This window comes from Nuphar pumila, chromosome 14 (genome assembly GCF_984573655.1).
Source record: "Nuphar pumila chromosome 14, dmNupPumi1.hap1.1, whole genome shotgun sequence".
Classification (NCBI taxonomy): domain Eukaryota; kingdom Viridiplantae; phylum Streptophyta; class Magnoliopsida; order Nymphaeales; family Nymphaeaceae; genus Nuphar; species Nuphar pumila.
In genome coordinates, this window is record NC_143262.1 from 130,661 (window position 1) to 139,019 (window position 8,359).

The window sequence follows — 8,359 nt, forward strand, 5'->3', positions numbered from 1 at the left end:
AAGGAAGTGTTCCTTCGATCGCCCCAAAAAAAATCTAATTTTCGACCGTTTGGCAGCACCAACTGTCTGGTATTTTTCAAATGTTTGAATGAACATAAAGTTTCAACAAAAGTTAGGGTTGGAGTTGAGCGTTTTGGACTGACAAGGGCGGCAAATTTGAGATAGAGTTTTTAACTTTTACCTCTATCCGCAAGTGTAGCATACAAATAATAAACGAAATGAAGTGGATGGTGGGGTTTAGGGATGCACAACGAGTCAAGCTAGTTGGGGCTAGTCTCGGGCTCTACTCATTTAAGCTCTTCTCGAACTCGTTTAAAAATTAAATGAGCCAAGCTTGAATAAGGTTTCAGGCTCGGAACACATAAATGAGCCGAGCTTCAACTGGCAGTCCGGTAAGCTCGATTAAGCTTGGTTAATATAGTTATATAAAAAAATAGATTTATATATCTATATATTTTGTTCACATTCTTAACGCAAATATGTGTTTTACTTTAGTGGGCAACTCATTTGTCTTCTTTTGAAGAGACGTGAGTTAAAATCTCATTGTTTGCCTCTCTTTCAAAATAACATTTTTCAATTAAAGCTTTTCCTTCACCAGCCGAGCTTGTGCATCCCTAGTGGGGTCCAAAATCTCCTCTTAAGTCTTAAACACCAGCCAGGCAAAAAATTACCAAGTTGTGGTTCATATCAAACACTTCAATTTTCATGTGAGTCATCCGCTTGGACTAAATATCCAAAATGCCCAGAGCTTTCTTTCCTCGGCCACAACGCCGGTTTGACCAATGAAATATGCACTCGCTCGCTCCCACATCCACCACTATATTGAACAAGAATGAAAAAACAACAACAAATATCTCATCCAAAACCAAGAAAGAAAGGCTAGAAAGGACACTGGTCTAATGACCCAAGTTACCTAACTTTTTGGTTCAATGAGAAGAACATGTCACTAGAGTAATCTTTAGTGACCACTTTTATATATATGTGAAGATGGAGAGTCTCATTTTGATGTAAGTACTCAAAAAAACTTGTGATAAGAGGATGAGTCTCTTGACTCTTAATGAGATTTGTAGGTCAAATTAACTAAGGTGGTTAAAACTAGTTTTCACTTTTGACAGACTCACCTATATGAGTGTGAAGGTGTGTGTTACTTTATATGAAATTGAGGTCATCATTAGAGCACTCATGAAATGGGATACCACATAAGACCCTAAATAAACAGGGCCTTTATATATATATTAATTATACAAATAGTTACCTCAAAGAAGTATGTGTCTCAATAAGCCTAAGAAATCCATATTAAAACAACTTCACTCTTCCCTTCTAACCTAATTTTGACCCATATGAGAATTGTTGTTATTAGGCTCAAAATTATGCCTATTTGTAATCAAGCTTTTTGCCTAAATAACCCCTTCTTTTGCCTAGTTGTTTGAGAAAAACTTTTGGAGGAAAAAACCTACTTTATGAAAATTGTTTAATCCCATATTGATAATCTTTAGGAAACTCCGTGAGTTTAAAATGAGGTGTGTTGCCTTATAGGGCAAAGCCCTCAAGGGGCATTAGATCTCGGGTTTATCAAATAAACTGTAAATATTAAATATTAATATTGATTTGGATTTGGATTTGGATTCAGATTTGATCCTAGTCTTGGATTTGGATTTGGTTCGGTCCATTTTTTTACCTACGTTTTTGTGTAATAACTATAATTTTTAAATATTAAATAAATTCATTATATAAAATTGAACCCTACGAATCTTAAACTGAATTTGGACACAATTCGAAGTACAGAATCTCGATCAAAATAATATTCACATCTAGATCTTTTATCAAATTTAGATACTGATTCAAACCCATATCCAAAAATAAAATGGATCTTTTAATGGATCTGGATATTATCTAAATAGATATTTTTAGCATATATGAATATTTATCCGAATCTATATTTCAAGGACATACTTGTAAATATTTAAATTATACAAAAGAAAAATGATAATTTTCATGACTCAAGGGTATATATTGGTAAATAGTGAAAATGTAATAGGGTAAAACTGTAAATTTTTAGATACTTAATATGAAATACTAAAAATATAAGGTTACTAAAATTTATATAAATAAATAATAAAACAATAAAAATTATAAGACATTGACCAATGCCTGACAACCTCCCCAGAACCTTCTCACTTGAGGGTGACACCCAGGAAGGGGGCAACCGCTCCTTGGCCTATAAATACCCCCCAGGGTAGTTTCTCTCACTAAAACTCGCCTCTCCCTTAGAGCTTCTCTCTCCCTAGACCCTCTCTCTCATATTTAATTACCCCAACATTGTCCCATTTCCTATTCATCATTGTATTTTGACTTGAGAACCCTACTTGCCTAGCTAGGATACATGCTAACCGATCGTTTATGATTTGATAGCGAAAACCCTATCTTTTTTAAGGTAGATTTGAGACCCTACCACGAAAGTGCATCCAAAATCTTCGCTCATCGTATGAGGTTTTGAGAACACACAGTGGAAACGCTGCCCAATTTTTCACTCTCAAAATAGATAAACAAAATATGCACCCGTAGAATTCATCTGGGTCCTCGTATGGATTTATAGAAGCTCTTAACTCTCTCTTGAACCCTTAGGGTTTTTTATGTACTAAAATGCAAAAACTATATCAAAATTTATGTATATCTATATAAGAACTCTTATATAGGAGAGGTTCTATAAAAAATTTAAAATAACTTTTAGATTTTTTTTATACTAAAATGGAGTCGGTATTATCCAAACTTTTATAATAATTTTGAATACCACGATCTGAGATGGGGTAAGGTAATACCCAGAATACAAGACAAAGTAAATAGCTTTATCTTATTTGAATATGAAGAACTCAATTTGATTTAAAATGAACTATTACTATTTAAAAAAAAAATTAACTATATGTCATTTGTTTAAGTATTTAATTTTAAAATTTAATTTGATATATTATGGAGTATGCGAAATAAAATCGTAAGCCCTGAGTTTTTGACATTATTTTTCTAAGATAATTGAAAACATCCAACACTCTTATTTACAAGGATTACCGGTTCAGAGCCTTAATTTAATTAAATAATCTTATGAAACTTATGTTAAGATCAACATTGATATGTAAGATTGTGGTTGAGCCATGAGTGCTAACCTAAGACTGTAGAATTGTTCGAAGATCTATTCGTGATTGAATGTATGCCTCATATTGATAATTCATGTTATTTGTATTTAATTGCAATTGTAGTAAATATTGTAACCACATGATGCATTTTTAATAGCATGAAAAGTTTTATGGGTATTGACCAAAAGGTGCAACTATTGTGATTTTTTTAGCATATTGTATTTATTTTAAAAATAGCATGCATTGAAAATATAATCTCAAAATGATAAGAAAACTTGCACAAACGATTTGGAGCTCGTCACATGTGAAAGATTGTGGACAAGAGAGTTGGTCAAATATGAACCGACGTTAGCGCAATTTATGCGAAAATTTTAGTAGTCTTTGTGAGGGATAATTCTTAATATCAGGTAGTCTAAACGCTTAAAGGTTAAAAGAGACCTTTGTCCCTCAACCACGGCTCAAGACAAAGTCTGTTAAACTCAAATTTTTTGTCTATTTTTTAATTTTTTAGATAATGAAATGTTTTGATGCTCTTTCTTAAATTTTTGATGTATGATAACGTTCTCACACATTTTTAGAAAATAACGGTCTTTATTTCATCAAAAACAGAGTTACAATGAGCCCCTAGTGAGCCCGAAAAGTTCTAGGGGAATTATGAGCATTTCGAGAGTGTTTCATGGGCTTTTTGGTCACTAAGGTCAAGATTGTCTGACTTTGAGTTGACCTAGCAGGGTCAAATACGAGAAGGTCATTTTTTTGCCATTCTCAGTTGACCGAGTAGCATGTTTTGTAAATTCTTGGTTTGGGTAAGGTTAAAAATGGGTTCAAAGAACTTATTCATAATTTTTATGGTATGCAAGGGTGGTTTGGTCCTTACACTGCTTGTGCTGCTGCCCAGCAGGGCTGACCCTGTGAGGGTTAGCTGGGTTTAGTCAAGTGGCTAAGCTCGTGATTGGGTTGAATTCCACCTTAGTTGACCTAACTAGGTTGGACCTAGTCAGGTCAACTAGGGAGCTAACTATCCCAATGAAGTAAGATCTAATTGGATCTTGGGATCCGGGTCAGACCCGGATTCTGACTGAATCCAGGTCAGATCTAGATCCACTTCATATTAAAACCCCCTCCTTTCCCCCTTTCTCATGAACGGTTATCCTCTCCTTCTCTTTTGCATTTGATGCCCTATAGCAAACACGTCATAAGGAACGTGATTCGCGCCTAGGGACTGTACCTATCGGATTAGCGAAGAAAGGTAGATGTTGACCCCTCCCTTTGCGGTAGTGACATGCGTTAGGCGCAATGTCGAGTTAGGATTTGTCTGAAACGTATGGTGGCTGCAAATCCTTGATTATCTCTAGCTTTATGGACTGTTTTTATTTTGTTTTAGTTGTGATATGCAAGATGAAAATCTGGAAAGAAAAAAATATATATTTGTTATTGTATATACCCACATGGCCTGCGATTCCTGTTTCTGGCATGATATGGGTGATGTCCCTTGATTCATGAAACTTTTCTTTGTGGATGTATACGAAAACTGGATTTTTTTTTTGTAATATAAATACATGCTCTTGCTCTTTTGCATTTCTTCTTCTGAATGAGTTTTTTCAGCCTGCTCATGCATTTTTTTCTATATGTGTGCTGTCATATGTGAACAACCCTGCTCAACTTGCATTTTATCTCAATTTTTTGTTATACAGGTAACAACCTTGCTCACTTTCATTTTTGAAAGTAAATGAGCTGCTGCCACATATGTAGCAGCCTTGCTCTTACACATTTGAAAAAAAAGATGAGTGTTGTCACATATGTAAAAGCCCTGCTCTTATAACTTATAATATGTTGCTCACATTATTTAATTAAGTGAGCTGATGTCATAACATGAACAACCTTGCTTAGGTGCAATTTTTTTTTTATTTCTATCATATTATGACAACCCTACCCATTGTATATAGGGGTGGCAAAATCTGACCCGACCCGACCCGCCAACCCGCTTCTTAGCCGGGTTAGGGTTTGGCTTAAACGCGTTCGTGTCATAAACGGGTCGACCCGCCTAACCCGTTTATTAAATGGGTCATATTCGTGTTAGGGATATGCCAACCTGCCAACCTGTTTGACCCGTTTAATAAACGGGTTAGGCAGGCGGGTCAATCCGTTTACACGAACCCATCAACCCGCAACCTGTTTATATATATATATTAACTCATCTAACCCTAACTCCTAACTTTAAACTTTAGTCACCCACTTAACTCCTTCCTACCCAGCCGCAGCTCCCTCACTGTGATGAGGTTTTCTTCTTTGTTTTCCTCACTATGTTGAAGTTTTATGTTAATGTTGGTAGTACAATTCCATATTGAGATTTGCAGAAAAAAGTATGTATTTTTTTTGTGTTTCTAATTGTGTTATTCGGGTTAGACAGGTTATTCGGGTTACTCGGGCCGGTTATCGTGTCTATGTTATCGGGTCGACCCGTTTAATAAACGGGTCGCCATGTCGTGTAATCATGTCGCGTCGACCCGACCCGTTTATTAAACGGGTTAACCGTGTCGTGTCGGGTTACCCGTTTAATAAATGGGTCGTGTTCATGTTTGCCACATCTGACCCGTTTAATAAACGGTTCGTGTTCGTTTTGAGGTATTTTGACCCACCAACCCGTTAACCCGATCCGCCAACCCGCCGACCCGACCCGATCGCCACCCCTAATTGTATATTAAGTAAACGAGTTGTTGTCATAATATGAACAACCTGGTTCATATGCTTCTTGATTATTTTAAAATTGTTGTCTTGGTATGATCCATTTTCTCATATGCATTTACGTTATATGAATTTCCGGTTATGCTTAGGACAATCTTCCATTTGAATTTAAGATAATTTTTTTTGTCATAGCACGGCCGCTACCCTGCTTGACAGAACTTTTAATTTTTTTTGTCATAGCATGGGCACTGCCATGCTTACAGAACTTTTAAATTGTTTCTATCATAGCATGGGTGCTGCCCTGCTTGACAAAACTTTGATTTTTTTTTGTCATAGCATGGGGGCTGCCCTTCTTGACAGAACTCTGAAATTTTTCCTGTCATTGGATAATACCATGCTACCCTTCATGTGATTGAATTTTTTTCTTCCAGTGATTGTGCATCACTACAGGCCTGTTATATAAATTTTGAAAAAAATATTCAGTCATACATGATGTTGCCTTGTTTATATGCATCTTGAAAAAAAATTGTATTGACCCTTTCACTCTTATGCTTATTATGCTATCAAAATTTTAAAAGAAGAGTGTCATGTATCCTTTGTATTTCTGTCAAGAAAAAAAATAACATATATTTCATATTCACAGGCATGCTTGAATTGCTATAAAAATTTTTTGTTTTGATGAATCAATGTGTATACTTTGAATTGCTGTAAAAAAAAATTTGTTTTGATATGTTGTAAAATGCCTTGGGTTCTAAATTTTTTTCTGCAAAACTAAGTGCTTAAGTTCCTATGTGATTATGTTCCGAAATATTTTTTGCAAAACTGAGTGCGTAAGTGCCTATGTGATTAAGTTCTAAATTTTTTCAGCAAAACTGAGTGCTTAAGTGCCTATGGGATTAGGTTCTACAATTTTTCTGCAAAACTGAGTGCTTAGGTGCTTATGTGATTACGTTCCAAAATTTTCTGCAAAACTGAGTGTTTAAGTTCCTATGTGATTAGGTTCTATTTTTTTTATGCAAAATTGAGTGCTTAATTTCCTATGTGATTAGATTTTAAATTTTTTCTGCAAAAATGAGTGCTTAATTGCATATGTGATTAGTTTTGATTTTTTTTTGCAAAATTGAATGCTTAAGTGCTTATATGATTGGTTTCAAAATTCTTTTATGTAAAAAAAGAAAAACCGAATACTTATATTAACCGGCCAAGACCTTTATCTTCGTCTCAGACACAGAAGAGGGTTGGAGAAGAGAGCAGAAGGGATAAGAAATACAAGGTTCGTCGATTGTGGCTGGTACTTGTCCTAGAGTAGAGGAGGAGGGCCATTGCAGCAGGAAAAAATGTGAATGCAAGAGGAAGAATTCTCTTTCCTCTTGCTTTGGGAGCTTTTATTTAGGAAAGGGCAATTTTGGTGGATCTGGTCTACCAATTGCCCCTTCTGACTCATGCAAGAAAGGAAAAGAAAGAGAAAGCAATAAGAAAAAAGCACAAGTTTGAAATTCTTGCTTCATTTTCTTTTCTTTTCTTTTTTTAAATTTTCAAAGCTTCTAAAAGTGGGGTCGATTTTGAAATTCACGCCCCCTCCTTTCATTTCTTGAACATGAGATGAAGAAGGGGGAGACTTTGAAAATCTTGCCCCCCTCATTCTCTATTTTTATGAGATTTAAAAAACTAGCAAGTAATGCTTGCCATTGTAGCCATATGCAAAAATGATAAATTCAAAAATTCAAATTTATTGGAAGGTGTTGATGACTTATGAATTTCATATCCAATCCACAATGCATTTTCGATCCAATCCAAACTAATATGGGTCTTGGGTTGTGGGTTGGATCAATTGGATCCTTTGAAGAGATTCAAATCTAAAAAATATGCTCCAAAATCCAAAATTACCTTTTTGTCTTTAATTATCTGTTATGCAAATTCTAGTACTAAGCGTGAGTAATTATGTCAGAAAGCTATAAAAATGCATGCATTTAGATTTGTATATATAGCCCTTATCGTGTTTCATCACTTATCGCTCTCTCTTTGCTGCCCAACTTTGCACACTTGCGAGGGGGCTCAGTGAGTTCATATCGAGCAACAATGATTCCTCTTCACTAGGGAGTTTCACTACGTCATACTAGCAACCGAGTTAGGTTGTGGGCTGAAAGCACTTTTCTATCGTAGCAAGGGGTTACCTGTGGGATGCGCGATGCACTCCGCAGGGCACACAAGTCCCAAAAATCAATATACCCTTCATTCAGTGCATCTTAGAAACTCAATGCTAACTTCAATGTCTGTGATGCTCATTCAAATGTGTAGCTGGCTCTACGACCCTCAATTGTTTGTGCGTTCATCACAGGAATGTGACATACCCATCCCTCATTGGTTTGAACACTCGTACGCCAAAGACTCTGGCATCACCTTGCTCTATTGATTCATTTGATTATGTTGCTTCAGATATTTTGTTGTGCTAAGCGTGCATGGGATATGCATTGCCTCGAATCTGCATTTGCTAGTCTTACATAACTCATCGCCTAAGGCAAGCTACGTGTTGCATGATCCAAAAA